The sequence below is a fragment of the Diuraphis noxia genome, unplaced genomic scaffold (genome assembly GCF_037042655.1).
Source record: "Diuraphis noxia isolate RWA-SAM2 unplaced genomic scaffold, SU_Dnox_SAM2 contig0002, whole genome shotgun sequence".
Classification (NCBI taxonomy): Eukaryota; Metazoa; Arthropoda; class Insecta; order Hemiptera; family Aphididae; genus Diuraphis; species Diuraphis noxia.
In genome coordinates, this window is record NW_028301712.1 from 67961528 (window position 1) to 67978028 (window position 16501).

The 16501-nt window shown below is 28.8% G+C and overlaps 1 protein-coding gene and 1 long non-coding RNA gene across 2 annotated transcripts in view; one reads left to right on the forward strand and one right to left on the reverse strand.

Annotated features, from left to right (window-relative positions):
• LOC107162528 (LHFPL tetraspan subfamily member 1 protein-like) overlaps positions 1 to 16501 on the reverse strand; it is a 273280-nt gene that overhangs the window by 151898 nt on the left and 104881 nt on the right. The gene's annotated exons all lie outside the window — the stretch shown is intronic.
• Positions 12305 to 16501, forward strand: part of LOC149058838 (uncharacterized) — a 120804-nt gene continuing 116607 nt past the window's right edge. Inside the window, exon 1 of the long non-coding RNA XR_016190464.1 lies at positions 12305 to 12423. This is a non-coding gene — a long non-coding RNA (uncharacterized LOC149058838). The remainder of the gene's footprint in view (positions 12424 to 16501) is intronic.

Here is a 16501-nt window from a genome sequence, read left to right on the forward strand (position 1 = left end):
AGATTTATAACATTTTATCCAGAATAGTCAGTACCAAATTTAGAACAGTTATTAATTTAATATCAAAACTACTTACCATTCATAATAATATGCCATAATGGTTAAATATTATTTATTTTGTCCAAAATTTTGGTAAAACAATTTTCTATAACATTATGAAGGTGATTTTTCAGATTTCTAGAGACACAGTTAGGGCATTATTGAATGGGAATTAACGCTTTTTCATTAATTTATTCCACTACTCACGTATTAGAAGTGGTTAGTTGATGAGATGCATAAATGTTGTAAAGAAGAGGCAATAATACTCTTTCTTAAAAATATTAAAAACTAACGTTTGGTAGTACCTATATTATTATACAATTTCAAACAGATATTTGAAACTCTCAATATTGAGTGAATTAATTGTTTAAAATCTTTTAAATTTTCGTTTGCTAATAGCTTAAATAGTAGTTAAACAAAATATGTGTTGGCTCAAAAACCTGGAAATGATAAAAATTTTAATTTTTCAATACCAATATATCTTAATAACCATGCAATTTTACAAAAAAAAAAACAAAAACTTATAGCTATTGGTTCTATACACAAATAAATAACCTGTAGTTTATTAACATTTAATTGGTGCACCAGCGATAAAGGTGACATTGCCCAAAAATCGGTAAAAACATTTAAATGGACGATCTTAACAATAGCCATAAAACACACGTGGGCCAAACAAAGTAGGGGAAAGGTGTACAAAGTGGCCATAGTGGGTAAAGTGGTCATGTGATAAATAAATAAATAATAATAAATAAATAATCATTCTGTGATAAATAAATAAACAGCTGGTTTCATCACGTGGTTTGGTTCATTGTTATCATATTTATCGATTGGTAAACCACTATTGACAGAAACATTTACCGTTTTCGTTAAAAAAAAATTTAATTTTTCGATGCTGTTGATCTAAAATATGTGCTCTGAATAAATAATTATATTTTATGAACATAATAATTAATATACCCAAATTATTTTTATTCAAAATCTACATAAGTTTTTATATGTCATAGAATTAGCTTAAGTTTAATTAGTTAACATGATTATTATTTTTTAAATAGTAAATTAAACATTATTAAAAGGGCAAAGTGGTCACTACTATAATTTATGTAATAAATATTATTTGTTTTCAAAAGCTTAATAAGGTTAATAATATGTTTATTTTATAAAATAGTTTTGTTACTCACCAAAAAAATATCAAGTTTGATTAATGTGTTAATTAATTATAAAAAAATTAGTAAGAAACACAAAGCTTGAAATGAAGTTACTTATTTATCAAAGAAAAGTTGTTTTGAGAATACAATATAAGTTGTATTATATACATATTACATACATTTATGAAAATATTATAAAATAATTAATAATAATAGAAATTTTAAACCAGCAGTCTATGTGGACATGGGCTGACCACTTTGAACACCTAGGTGGGCAAAGTGAACAATTTTGTACTTTTTAAAAAAATGACAATAACTATTTATTTATTTGTTTAAAATTGTTTCTGATTGGAAATTATGATTCCTGACAAGTTCAACTAGACAATCTTGAAGGTTTCATAAAAAAAAAAAATAAATCCTAAAGTGTGACACTGTGTTGAACCTTAGGGTGGCTGCTTTGGACACCTTTCCCCTACTCATGTAACGTGTGACATTCAATCATAATGGTAATTTGACTAAGCATTGGTGAACGCACACGGGAGAGAAACCATAGGTATTCCTGTGATGTATGTGACAAGTCTTCCAGTAATAGTGGTTATTTTATGGTTCACCAGCGGACATATATGGGAGAAAAACCTTATACGTACGTTGTGACTGTCATGTATTTATCTCCTAAGTGCGTTTGCTAGTGGACCGTCAAATGACCACTATTACTGAAAGACTTGTCACATACATTGCTCGGTTATGGTTTCTGTCATGTATATGTTTGCTAGTGAACCGTCAGATCGCCACTTGTTTTCACCTGTTTTCACCAGCGAGTGCACATGGGAGAGAAACCATACCCATGCGATGTATGTGACAAATCATTCATCTTAAATGGACATTTGAAAAGATACTTGAGAACACACACTAGCGAAACTATATTTCTCGAGATTTGTGACAAATCATTCAGTAAAAGTGGTCATTTTACTAAGCACCTGAGCGGCGTACACTTGAAAAAAAACCTTATCTATACGATGTACGTGGCAAGCTGTTTCATCAGAACGGCTACCTGATTCACCTTGATACGGTGTGGTAAGTTTAATTACCAACCGTTCATTGTAGAAATAAATATACCTAGGTTCTAGGATTTAATGGCTGGTCTTTTATTTATACAAGTGTAGCGTCCCAGCATACAGGAGGACAAACGACTGGTGTTGAGGTAGATGGATTGGGTGTAATAAGTATAACAACTTAATTTGTGATTAATTTATTAGATATTTATTTGATTACTATGTAAATAAAACACTTTTACTGTACAAAATGATTTGGTTGCAAAATATTCTAAGTCCGAATAATTAAATTGGACTGGTGTCTGGCGTGAAGGTGCTTGTTCTGACTCTGGTGGCTCACGTCTGAATTGGGTCTAATCGGGGCTCTCCTATATAGTCCAGATAGTCCTACTCCCTGCATTTCCTCTCCTATCGATAAGATACGTATGTGTCCATGGCCGAGTCGTGCAAAAGCGTACGCGTGTATTATTTTAATATCGCAGCTTCCCACGCCCATGCGACCGGTCGGCCACATCCTGGTTATTCGCGATACGTAATCTCCAGAATCCGACGACATTAATCATATCTCTAGATACGCCTGCCAAGACTACGATTTCATATTTAATATTTCGTATATTTAATTCCAATTATGGTAATATTTTGGAAAGGCTAGAAGTTTGGCCTTCGATATAACTATTGAGGTCCTACACAATATAATTGGATGGCGAAATCATACGCCCCAGGGTCACTTATACATATCTACGTGTATATGCGTGTTTAGATGTCTCAGCGGGACGTCAGTACATAGCACAAGTAATATATAATTTAATACTTGTACAATATATGGGAGGAGTGAGATTCACGGATGCGTCAGCCAGGCTTACACAAGCGGACTGACACGTTGAGAGCTCGTGTTGACCGACGATATTATCGTTCGGTCCTATCACATATAATGGGTGTGAGATAATAAGATACAGAATTACAAGATGGGAAGGAGTAATCCACCAGTAGCGCGTAACTTGTACAAGCGGCTACTACTTGACGGAAAGGAGCTCGGGTCGACGGTACATTAGCAAGTGATCGGCGAGGGAGAGGGCGGGGTCGATGACAGCAATCGTGTATATTGTGTTGTATGACGTTCGGTCCGGCGCGCGGCGGTTTCAATCGTCGTCCCGGGTGCTCAACGTCGTCGAATTTGTTGTTGCCGGTTCGATGGTATTCGTTCCCCGACTATTATTGGTCGGCTGATTCTGGTCACGCTGCGTTCGCTTCGCCTCGACGCTGGTCTGCTAAGCGATCTGAACTTGAGCTGTAGAGTCGGTGTAGGTTGTTCTTCTGGTCTCCGGTCGTCTGTGTTGTAAGTTCTTGATGACTTATTGACGATTAGAGATTAAATTGAAGAGTGAAGAGTTTCTGAAATCTACTGGTATATATATCTATTGGATCGTTAAAGTTGTTGCTGATTGTTTGTAGGTTGTTAACAAACGAGTCATCATCGTATCGTTGCATGATAGCTGTCACTAGCTCAGTGCGGTTTTTCCTCGTCATACTTGTTGAAACTTTACTATGTAAAACCTGCCGTTAGTTACAACCTGATGAGACTGGATCTTAGATTCTCTGTATTCACAAATGATAATTTTTAGTAATCATTTTAAGTACAAATGTTAATTTTTTTATTTGTTGTTGAATAATAATAATCTGCGATAATTTTTGAATATTTCTATTATTCATTCAAAGCATGAATAAATGATATGAAATAAATAAACTAATTTTATTATTAACGAGTAGCGAGGTCAACAAATAGTTATCATCCAATTATTAATAAAATGTATGGAAAAAATTCACCTACACAAAATGATCGTTCAATTAAAATACGTATCTATTTTTTGTGTTACAATGAATAGGTCATTGAATACCTACTATAATAATCAGCATATAATTTGTTTTGATAACGACTGAAGTAAAAAACACTGTTAGAAATTTTATTTTTTTTAAGATCGCTCATATAAAATCTTTGTCTATCAGACAAGTAACACTAAAAAACTGACTTGGCTCTTAATTTCTTATTAATATCTACCAAAAGTATTATGGCAGACAACCGAAACACCACAATCTATAGTATTTATATAATCAACGATAATACTATTCTCTATAAGTAAAATAAATTCGCTGCGTGTATGTGTGGGTTTAGCCACGCATATGGCTATCAGTAAGCTTTTTAGTCTAAAATATATTTACTTATATTTTTTTTTCATCCCATTACATTTCTTCTGTTGTGATTGCATATGTACATGTACGCATACATAATAATATACATACACATCCCTTTATATCAGTTAAAGAAAATATGGTATCAATGTTGAATAATTCAAGAGTAGCTGCTGCAGGAACATACATAGGAAAAAATTGAAACCTAAAAACGCATGGTAGTAAGGTAAAATATATGTACATAAATCTTATTGATATATAAATGCGATGCAACAGCAGTGTTACAGAATAATTGAATACATCCTCATATATGGTTAATTAATGCAGAAAGATAATGTTTTTTTTTTCATTATTATTATTTTAAATTATATTTCAATTTATTTTATTTTGAGAAACAAAACAATTCATTTCTATTTTCAAAATATCTTGGTTATTTTTGTTCAGCTGATATACTCCGTGGTGTCAGAAATTTAAAGGAATTAAATTTTGAAATTATTATTGAAACAAAACTTCATATACTTATATGGTCATTAAATACCAGCAACTGCTGTTGTAGATATCGAATTTAAATTAAATCGTTATTTATTAATTATCTCGTACCTATACAAAAATCAATAAAAAATATTTATATGTATATATGTACAATGTGAACTACCCGAAAAGCGATACCACCCATGACTGGGATTCGAACCGGCGACGGCGCGAGTCGCAACCGATGCCTAAATCCACCCGGCAACTATAACAGTCCCCTAAATAATATATTAAAATTTTTTTTTTGATGAAATATACCAAATTGAATATTAAGAATTTCATAAATAGTTTAAATATTAACAATGATGAATTTCACTTGCCAAAAAATTATCTTTTAAATATCAAATGTTATCCCGATCAATAAATTAAAAAAATTATTTAAAAAACAAGTTCAACGTCACTGTAATATACTATCATCGTATTTCAATCAGGTTTGCAAGTAAAATTCTGTTTTTTTTTTTTTTAAATTTTGAATCAAAATAAAAAAGAACAATGTTAAACCAAAAAACAACGCTATACCCGCTATACCTACGACTTTGAGACTATGTCGGAAAAAAACTTTAATCGTAGCTCAGTTCGTATTTCCAACAAAAGAAATAACTATGTTAGAATATCAGGAACCTAAAAACGAGACAAAAGAGAAAAAAACCATTAATGAAAACTGAGTGAATCTCATAGTGGTGACTGGAGAATCTACACCCCCAGAGTCACCTTGTACGGATAATTCTAAGAATAGTGAACCTGCAACAAAAAAAAAAAAATTTTCTAAATTTAAAATGTATAATGACAAAAGATTTTATTTTAATCACACTATAACATTGTTTGTTCATGCACAAACTGGTTAAATTCAAATTTAAAAGCAATAATACTTTATTATAATTATTATTGTTATTATTTTTAATCCTATAAGGAGAATTTTATATAATTTTGAGAGTAATAATAATTTGATTGATAAAATAAAAATATCAGAAACGATCACATTTATTAAGCATAATTTAATTGTAACCGTAACTATAATGAAATAATAATTTTTTTTATAAATACTATACTTGTGTTTTGACTATTTATTTTTTAATTTTAATGATTTAATCAGATTATTATCATAATATTAATACCACTGTTATAGTTGTATTAGTGTATTTAATGGGCAGAATAAATTATTTTAGTGAAGTGAAGGAAATCCTTTCTACCCTCTACTTGAACTTAAAATTATTAAAGCTATTCCTCTTAAACAAATATTTGAATCAAATTTGAAATATATAACAGTGATAGTCTAAAAAGTGTAATGACTTTTCTAGGATTCATATTTTTTGAGGTTCACTAGCTAGTAGTTTTAAATAAACCTAAAATTTCACATATTTATAAATAAATAAAATTTGATTAAAAAAAAATTTAATTTATACCATAATATTATTACATGGATATAAAATATTGTGTATATGTTCATAATTTTATATACTTAATGATTGTACAATAATTTAATTTTGAATAATATATGTAAATGCCGATGAAATAAGCATCTTAATCCTATAATCAATATATAATTGTCAACATAAAATTTATATTTATCAGACAGATCTTGACGATTAGATCGAAATCAATCATAATTTACGTGAAACTCAACAATATATTTTAATCAATAATGACAATCTGAAATTAGTTTATTAATACAATACATAACTGTAACAGAAGCAGCTTGTGCGTCCTCAGATGAAACTCATCGGGGACTAGCTGCATAGTTACGTTTATTTAAATTCACAATATTTATTATGCACATCCATCTTTGAACTTTCAAAGGGTTTAGTTGGTACAATAACTGATATTATTATTGTTTATGATCAAAATATTGAAGGAAATAATTACTATGAAAATATACCGTTGTGCGTACTAGCTAGACGGTGACTTTCCCTAAACATTATATTATACCAAATATTTATGGAAATCCTGTTCCACTATAGTGGAAAAAAGTTAATACTTATATAATGTGATTTTAGCATCTATCAGTCACAAGTAATAACTTTAGAAAAAGCTACGGTTGACATCGGAGATGATGAGTTTCGAGTTGGGTTAACGTATTATGTAGTACTGTCACGTGAGATACTGCTGAGCCCGTCATTTAATTTTGATCAACTTTTAACAATTAACCTAAGTACTGCTATGGTTATGAGACAGTGAGAACTGCATAACTTATGAAATTTATATAAGTATAGAGATTAATGTAGAATTTGTTTTTGCTTATAAATTATAACAAATCATAACTATTATTAATAAAATATGTTGACGATGAATATTTTACCAATGTAAGTGAGGATACTGTGATATTGTGATCATTTTATAATGTAATTATATTTTGATGGTATTAATAGTTAACATTTATATTATTAATTTTGTCATAAAATCGAAATTATTTAGCTAACTTAGTGTCATAATATAATACTATAAAGTAGTATCAATATTGAATATTAGTATATTATTACTGTAATAGGCATCCACCTTTCCTTTGTACACGGACACCTAGTATTACATTATAGCACTATATTACTTAAGATTTATATCAATTTGAAATGAATAGAATGGCAATAAATTGAATTGGTCTACACATTTTATGTTTACGCGCTTCACCAAGGGTACTATTAAAAGTCAAAAAACTTTTTTTAACCATCAAAGTTCAAAGATATCATGGGGTAATCGCTATAAAAAAACTTTTAGAAACTTGCAGGATCTGCATAGAAATTATTAAACGTTGCTAAAGAAAAAGAGTTTATTTTTGTTTTATTATTATCGTTTTGCAATTAATGACTTCAGAAACCATAACTATTGACAGAAAACTTTTTTGCTATGATTTTCCTTTGTTTCATTACAAAGGGTAAATGCAAAAAATACAAACTAAAAATTGTTTTAACAACACGAGAGTTCTTATTTAAATTATTAAATAATATATTTTTTTATTTTTATTTATTTTTATTTAGAAATACGCCTCAACTACCAGGGTTATTGGCGTTTAAGATATACATGTTACAGTTTAATTATATTTACATAATGATACTAGAGTATAAAGAAGAAAAGTATATAAGATAAATAATATGATATCAATAAATATATAGTTATATTTTTTGTAGAAGGTTCGTTTCTTTGAGAAGTTCTAGGAGTGAAGATGTTCTTTCCGTGTTTGGTGCTAGTATTTCACATAGGTTGTTGGGGAGCATGAGTTTTTCTCTGGCATCTTTTGTGAGGAGGCATTCTGTTAGAAGGTGTTTGACAGTAGTCACGGTGTTGCATGAGGTGCATATAGGTTGTTCTTTTTTGCTCATTAGATGTTCATGAGTGTAACGTGTGTGGCCAATTCGTAATCTGTTGAGTACGATTTGATGTCTACGCGGGAGTGATGTGTTAGGCAACCAAGGGAGGGTGGATGATTTTATTTCTCTTAGCTTGTTGTTTCGTACTGATCTCCATTCTTGAAGGCAGATTTGGTCAAGGTTAGTGTTTATATGGAGTTTTGTATCTAAATGTGTTGTTATATTCCAGAATTCAGTTGGTTCTTTCGTTGCTCTTTTGGCTATTTCGTCGGCAATTTCGTTACCAGGTATGTTGTTGTGTCCAGGTACCCATAGAAATCTGATGTCTTTTTTGGATAAGAATATAATGTTTAATATTAGGTTGCCTATTGGGTTGTTTTTTTGTGGATTTGCTAAGTTTGTGAGGGCACTGAGAGAGTCTGTGTATATGATTGAAGATTGGATATCCGAGGAGGCAGCTAAATCTGTGGCTTTTAAAAGAGCCAAAAATAATATATTTAATCATTACAATAGTTAACAATATTTTATTTTATAAAACTAAACATTAAATTAATATACAATAGTATTTTTTTTTTTAAATATTAATGATTTGAAAATTAGATGTTATTATTTAATTAAACTTAAAAATTATATAAATCAAATTTTAAATTAATTAGTATTTAAAAAAAAAATTCTTCTATTCGTGTTGGGGTAAATTACTCAGTATGTCTATCTGTGTCATAATTTCAGGTACCTTATGTTTGTGAACATAAATTTCCAAATGGGATAGATGAAATTTTTACAACATATCTATTACCCCGGAAAACAAACAAAGAAAATAAATAATATAAGATGAACACATCACAAAACAATATCACTCGTAAAAAATTCCTAGAATACTACAAATTGGGTTTGGCATACTGTTTTGAATGTGTAACAACGTTGAGAATTAAGTTATTTTTAAAAATTAAAAGTGAGGGTTTTTGAAATTTATTAACATCCAAACGAAGTATTTTTATTGTAGTATCGGTATAATAAGTCAAGTAAATAGTAAGATATTATTTATGATTTATTATTCTATGATTTTTAAAATGTTATAAGCTATTCACAAAGTACCTACACATAATATTATGGTTTTCATAAAGTTTCAATTTAAATTTGTCAAAAGCAATAAGTGACAATTATAAATAAATGAAAATATAAAGTTTTAAGAATATAATAAATATTTTTAACAGGTTCCCTGTAAACAAAAACTCGCTCATATAGACAGCCGAATCCATTTAAAAATGGAAAAATGCACTGTTATATATGTATAAAAAAAACAGGCGAAACATTTATTTCACTAATAACTCCAATCATTAAGTTCACATAATTTCCAATTAAATATTATTCAACTACTTCTTCAATGCAAAAAATATTACAAAACATTGCGATTATATATTAACTACATTATAATAATTAACACTTAATTTATAAATTGTATTATTACTAACATTAAGTATAAATACTAAAAATAATAATTCCTTATTAATTACTTTTATTGCTTAATCTAAATAATATGTGAAAATAACTTGTTCCAATCGACAGACTGATTTCATCATCACATAGCCATTTAGTAATCAAAACCACCGAAGTTTTGAGTTTGAAATTTAGTCAAAATTTTCGTTCTACGATGTAGAAACTCACTATAAAGAAGGATTTTCCAAATTAACATTTTAAAAATTTTCATAAGAAAAGATTTTGAGATTCACAGTGAAATTTCAGACTTTTTTATAAATGGCGTCATTGGTAGTAGGTTATAATAGTAATAGTAGGAATAAGTTTTTTTTGTACTTAAATGGTTGCCATTAATTACTCGGACAGATGAGGTAAAATCTGACGTCGTATCTTACAACTTTTAAAAACAATACATAGAAACAAATTATTTGTAATAAATCAAGTATATTTTATAAATAAAATTAAAAATAATAATTTTTTCAAAATGTTTATGGCATAAACGCAATTTCTACATGCTTTCAATATAGAAACTAGTAGTAAAATAGTTATTTTATTTCAACTTTTTTTTTTTTTTAAGAAACATACAATCTTTACCCTGAGGTACAATAAGAATATGGGCTAATTTAAAGTGACATGAATGAGTTGTCGGAAGAAGCCGCCCAGTAGTAACACTTCCTATTAGCTTTTTTTTTTAAACTACTTTTTAACCATTAGTTGTTTAGCTGTTTAGGGGATCTCTTGCACCATCTTCTTTTTAGTCGTCGGATAGGATTACCAGGAATTTCGCTTAGTGCTAATTCTATGATTATTGAATTTGTGTGGACTATGAGACGATCATTAAAACGCTTATAAAATTATTTTGCTTCTTCTTGGACGGTTTTTAGACGGAGATCGGTGTAGAGGGTGTGATTTGAAATGTACGGGGGACAGTTAGTAATTTTTCTCAAAGTTACATTTTGAAAAACGTTTAGATTTTTTTAAGATTTGAAATTTGGCATTTCTCCATAGTTGTAAAATAGTAATAACACAATAATTCTGCACACAGGTGGATAAGCAATGCCGCGTTATTCAGCCAGACATAAAAAAGTATAAAAAACAAAGAAAAAGTAAATAACAAATGAACAACTAAAATCTTCCAATTGATATCATTGCCATATTTTTATTAATATAAGCTATTACAATAGTTAAAAAAAAAATAGTAAGAAAAATATCAAAATCAAATTTTTATAAAGATTTTCCAAAAGCTTTATTAAATACGACATGCCTTTATTCAAAGTTTAAATATAATATATTGGTAATAATTTGAAATTTTTCGGTTTATTATTTGTTGAAAACAAAATACTCTTTATTTAAAGTGGTTTTTTTTCTTCTTGATTTTTATCCATCTTAGAATTGTTTATCATTATTTCTTGAACATCATAATATGGTATCCTTATAATATATTCAGTCCATGAAACCATTTTTGGTTAGTCGGGATCGTGATTTATTTATAAGCAAGTATGATAAATAAGAAAATATATTGATTGTTACGAATATAATAGGTACCTATTAAAAATAAATAAATTGAATATTTTTATTGAAATACTTAGACCATTTATTGATCATTCCACAGAATATAACAATATAAATAAATATAATATAAAATATATTATATTATATTATATAATATAAATATCATTCTATCCGAATACTAGTGTACTCGCTAAATAATGATAAAAGCAGCTTCAACAAATAACTAATATTGTAATATTATTATGTAGGTAGCAATTAAAAAAAAACTAAATAAATCTTTTTATTCTTTTTCAACAAATTTAGTTTTGGAATAGTTAAAATTCATGGATTAATAATTTTTTTTATTCTTACTGATATTGAGGTGAAAATATGTATTAAAATACAATATCATAATTGGCATTAACCTACTCATAAAAAAAAAAAATTAAAAAATTGTACCATTGGCTCTTTATTTTATTTACTAACTACTTTTATAACAACTTATATGGACCCTTAAATTAAATTTTCAAAGTTTTTTTGTACAACGAGTAAAATATTATTTACATTTATAGAAAAAAAAAATATAAAAAAAAATTAAAAAAAATATTGAAAGGATCAATAAATAACTCAAAACAAGCCAAAGTATTTTTAAAAGTATATCATGTTTAGAGTATTATACGATTCAATAAATAACAATTACATATAAATTAACAAACATTTAAAATATTACTGATTCCTCGCCGGCGAGGAACCTGAGATTAAATGACTATTACTATAACTGATTTAATAATCGATATTTTCAACTATTTCCGGACAAATCACACAAAAGTGGTTGTAATCAGTGATATCTGAATAGTATCTGTCGCCGGCAAGATAGTCTAAGCGATTCATAAGATACTCCACCCACCAACCGACCGACACACACACACACACGCTCAAAACCCATTCTCCTGTTCGCTGTATATTATTGTTTATTTTTGTTATAATTGTGTCGTGTATGAATTATATAATAAGCACATTAGGCGGCCGCCGACGAGTTGGTTCGTAAACTATTGACACGGCCGACGTAGTTGGCAGTTCGTTGCACACAGTCAGCGAGGAATTATTATTATTTCTTACGAGCATAAAGTGCCGTTCTTTTTATGACAAATATTGTTTTTTGTTCATTATTATTTTTCACGAGCTCAAAGGCACCGACAAACCGTGAGTTTTTTATATACTTACCTATTATCATACTGTTCTGTTTTAGCTTTAAGCACCGTTGTTATTTATTACTATACGTGTATTGATCGGTTGTATCATATGATCAAATACTATATTTGCCAGCCCAAACGGTATCCGTGGCTAATCTTAGACTTCACTCACTGTGGAGCTGGATAAAGAGATTCGGTAAATGTTTTGTTGTGGTTTTATTGACATTTTTGTAGACCCGTTATGCATATAGAGCTTTTAACTTTGGTAATGAGTGATTAAGCACAGACTTTTAATCGACAGTACACCAATTATAATTTTTCTTTTAGACTTAGTTTGAATTAGATATTCAAAGCAGACATAATTTTGTTTTTTATGATTTTAGGACTAATAATAATGCAATGACATATTTTAATATTTTTTTTTACATTTTAAACTGACGATGTTTACACTATATTATCTGTGACTGAAAATAAATAATGAGCTTATCTAATATAAGCTTCTGTTAGAAATACGATCTGATCTATAGGTAACTATCTTAATTTAACAACTATAAACGGTAGCTATTCATTTCCATTTACCACGAGAACCACGTTTGAAAATGTAGAACATTTTATTACCTGTCCATTCCACGTCCGAGCAGAAGACTTGTAAGTAAAGTCGAGAAGTAAACAATGAAATATTTAAATCATCTCAATTTTCTCGCTTCTCTCCACAACATAGGTAACCTATCTATAAATATATTTATTTTTTGGTAGATATATTATAATTGTTTTTTACAACTCTGATAAAATTGAAATATTTGTTGCAATCTTGAATGATATTTAAATACTGTTTTAAACTTTCTAATCGGTGTTTACTACTATTTATTTAGGCTAATAAACATAAGATTGTATTGTATAGTCACGGTTTTTAGTGCAGTTTAATATACATTTTTTACTTATGATGTTTAATATTAATAGGATTACATCAATGTTAGTAGTCGGTAGATCACAAATAATTGAATAAACAAATTATTATAAAATCGTTTTTATAAAATTTAAAATCCAATTTTATCAGTTAGCTAATTTAGTTATACTATCATTTGATCAAATTTATATTTATTGGTTTTTGATTTATTAGTTAGATATTCAGTTGAAATCGTTGTTGGTAATTAAAAAAATAAACAATTATTTTTCATTTTCAAAAATTGTAATTTTACATACTTTTAATGTTTTAAACAAAGCATTGTAAAAAAATAATTTAACAGTTTATAGAGTTGTTCGATACATTGAAAAAAAAACATAGTTTTAATCGAAGCAACGTTTTAAAAAAGCCATTTTAAACCTATTAAACTTACGTATATTAGTACAAATTACAATATCACAATTTTCGGTTAACGACGCACGTAAATACCAAGGTAAAATTAAAACACTATTTTTACCAGGGTGGTTTTTGAACACCGGCTGTTTGAAGATGTATATTTTCAATCTTTTTGTGTCTGTTCACTGTTGTTAATGTCTTAAAGGAGTGCAAAATACAGTTTTTTGCTCTTCTAGATTTCCATTCAAAAAGCCGTTTGGTGAAATCGTTTTTTCGCGTATATTATATTATACGATACTGCTGTAACGATATAAACTCGTGCGCTATTAGCTGCGTTTGCAGTCTCTTTGCTGAGTCCATACTTTTTGCAGAATTTTATAGTAAAATGAGTTCAGAGCAAAGACGAGACATTGCAAAGTATATTAATCACAATATTATTAGTATTGATTTGTCAATAAAACGTATGAGTTTGGTACAGGTGAGATATTTAAAAAAAATAAATAAATAGTTATTCGGTGTTATACATCCCGAATCACTCGTCTGAATGTGGATCGCCATCCATAACAGACAAATTGCTACAAGTCAAATTTATATTTTGTATTAATATTGAATAATAATTCGTTAGTTATTACTTATCTAATTTTTGCATTGTGGATTTGTAATAATAACTATTGTGCGTAAATGTGCTCTATTTACATTGCATGTGTGTCAAAGGATGATTAAATACACAGTTTGCTGACATCCTCTAAAATTGATATGTATGTAAAATGGAAGTTTGTGCCAATTCGTAATTAAGTTCATTTTATTTCTTATGATAATGTTCTTGAATAAATAGGAACCAGCACATGATGATTTTTTGTTTAGTGAGAAAAGTTTCTGTAGATCATCTAAAACAATATCAATACCTACGAGTAATAATAATTATTGTACCAGACTACCGCAAAACATTATTATTGTATTATTATTCTGTAGAATCGACTTCCGGCTTGGATGCATTTCGTTTAAATTTTTAATATCCCCGCATAAATCTGCTTGCGACGAAATGCGGTAAATAGTTTGTCTGCTATCGGGTCGTGGTGTAATGGAATTATGGAATGGGGAAGAGATGGGTGGGAAATAATACCGTTGTTGTTTTTAAATTAATGATGGCGGTCGATTTGAAAATGACCGGCTATGTGCTGCTGCGGCTACAATATAACATATATTATGCCACTATACTCAGGGTAGGTGTGTCTACCCCCCGTTAACCACCCACCTAATCGTAAATATACATGTTATTCTCGTCAATACACTTAACCTATTCGTAAACAAATACACACATAATAATATAATATAATATATATATATTTATTAAATCGGCAATCGTCCTCTTCCAAGCCCAAACGCCAAGCGAACGACTGAAAACTGCACATTTTGTATAAAATACGAGTAATGTAATATTCGCATTACAACAATAATAATACAAAGCGTTGGCGTGTTCGTTCGTATATATTGTGTGCAGTTTAAAGCGCCTGTCGAGTGTTTGTTAGTCATATAGGTACGTATATAAGCGTGTTATTCGATTTTACGGATAATAACCATATTATTATATGTATTACAATATTGCTAATGCATTTCAATAGCGAGCCGACTCGTTTTTAGACTGTGTGAATGTTGAAAACTCGCGTATTTTATTCTGAAAAATCTGTTCATGTAACCTTTGTGAAAATCATGCACAGCCACGCAATTCAACTGATTTTTTTTTTATTTATAGAAATTCAGATTTTCGTCTCACGATCGATACGGATGTGATGATAAGTGTATGTGGATGGAGACATAATTTGTGCAGGCTGATTTTTTTATCCTTCAACACTCATTATTTGAAAAAGTAAACATGTTTTTGAAATGAACAAAAATGGTGTGGTTTCGTAAAATTAAGTAGTCTTTAAGTAAACAATATTTTTAAAATTTTTAGTTTTTTTTTTTTTTTAAATAACGACTGTTTATTTTTTATTTTATTTAATATATCATATACTTTTTGAAATAATGAGTGTTTGACGATTAAACAACAATCATTATCGAGTCTTGATGCATTGATTAACATTGTGCTGTATTTACAGCTACATTCACTTGTAAATGATGACGTTTACTGCACACTAATGATATGATTGATTTAAATTGGTGAATGTTGTTATAATAGTAGGGTAGTCTAGGAATTAAAGTGAAGTCGCAATTATAATAATATTATAATATAATACTATACTTTGTGCAATGTTTAAGTTAACGTTAATAAGTTGACAGTTTTAATAAGTCGTATTACTTTGCTCAATAAATTGCTGTATATGTATAGGTACGATATATAATTATACGTCTTGATGATTTTTATAAATTGAGTGCCTTAGATGGTGTTATAAATCAATTATATACACCAGAAATCAGTTTTGAGTGTGCAAAGAAAGTTTAATATCATCCGATGAAGTTTTAACTGGTCAAAAAATCTCATTGAGGCAGGCTAATTTTATGATTAAAAAAGTAGAGTGTAAGAGTAAAACTACGTGATGCAATTGAAAAACGAAGAGCGAGCACTGCGAAATAAATGTAAATTTTAAAATATTGACATTTTGTGAAATTTCAAATGAAAGTATATCGTATTCCGATGAAAAAAAAATAACTCAAACTAATACGTTTTATTTATAAAGCAATTCTAAGCATATATTTTTTTTTTAATTTCCTATAATTTTTTACACAAATATAGTTATAATAAGAAATGTTTCTAATAATACCTTTTTAATAACTAAATTAAACATAT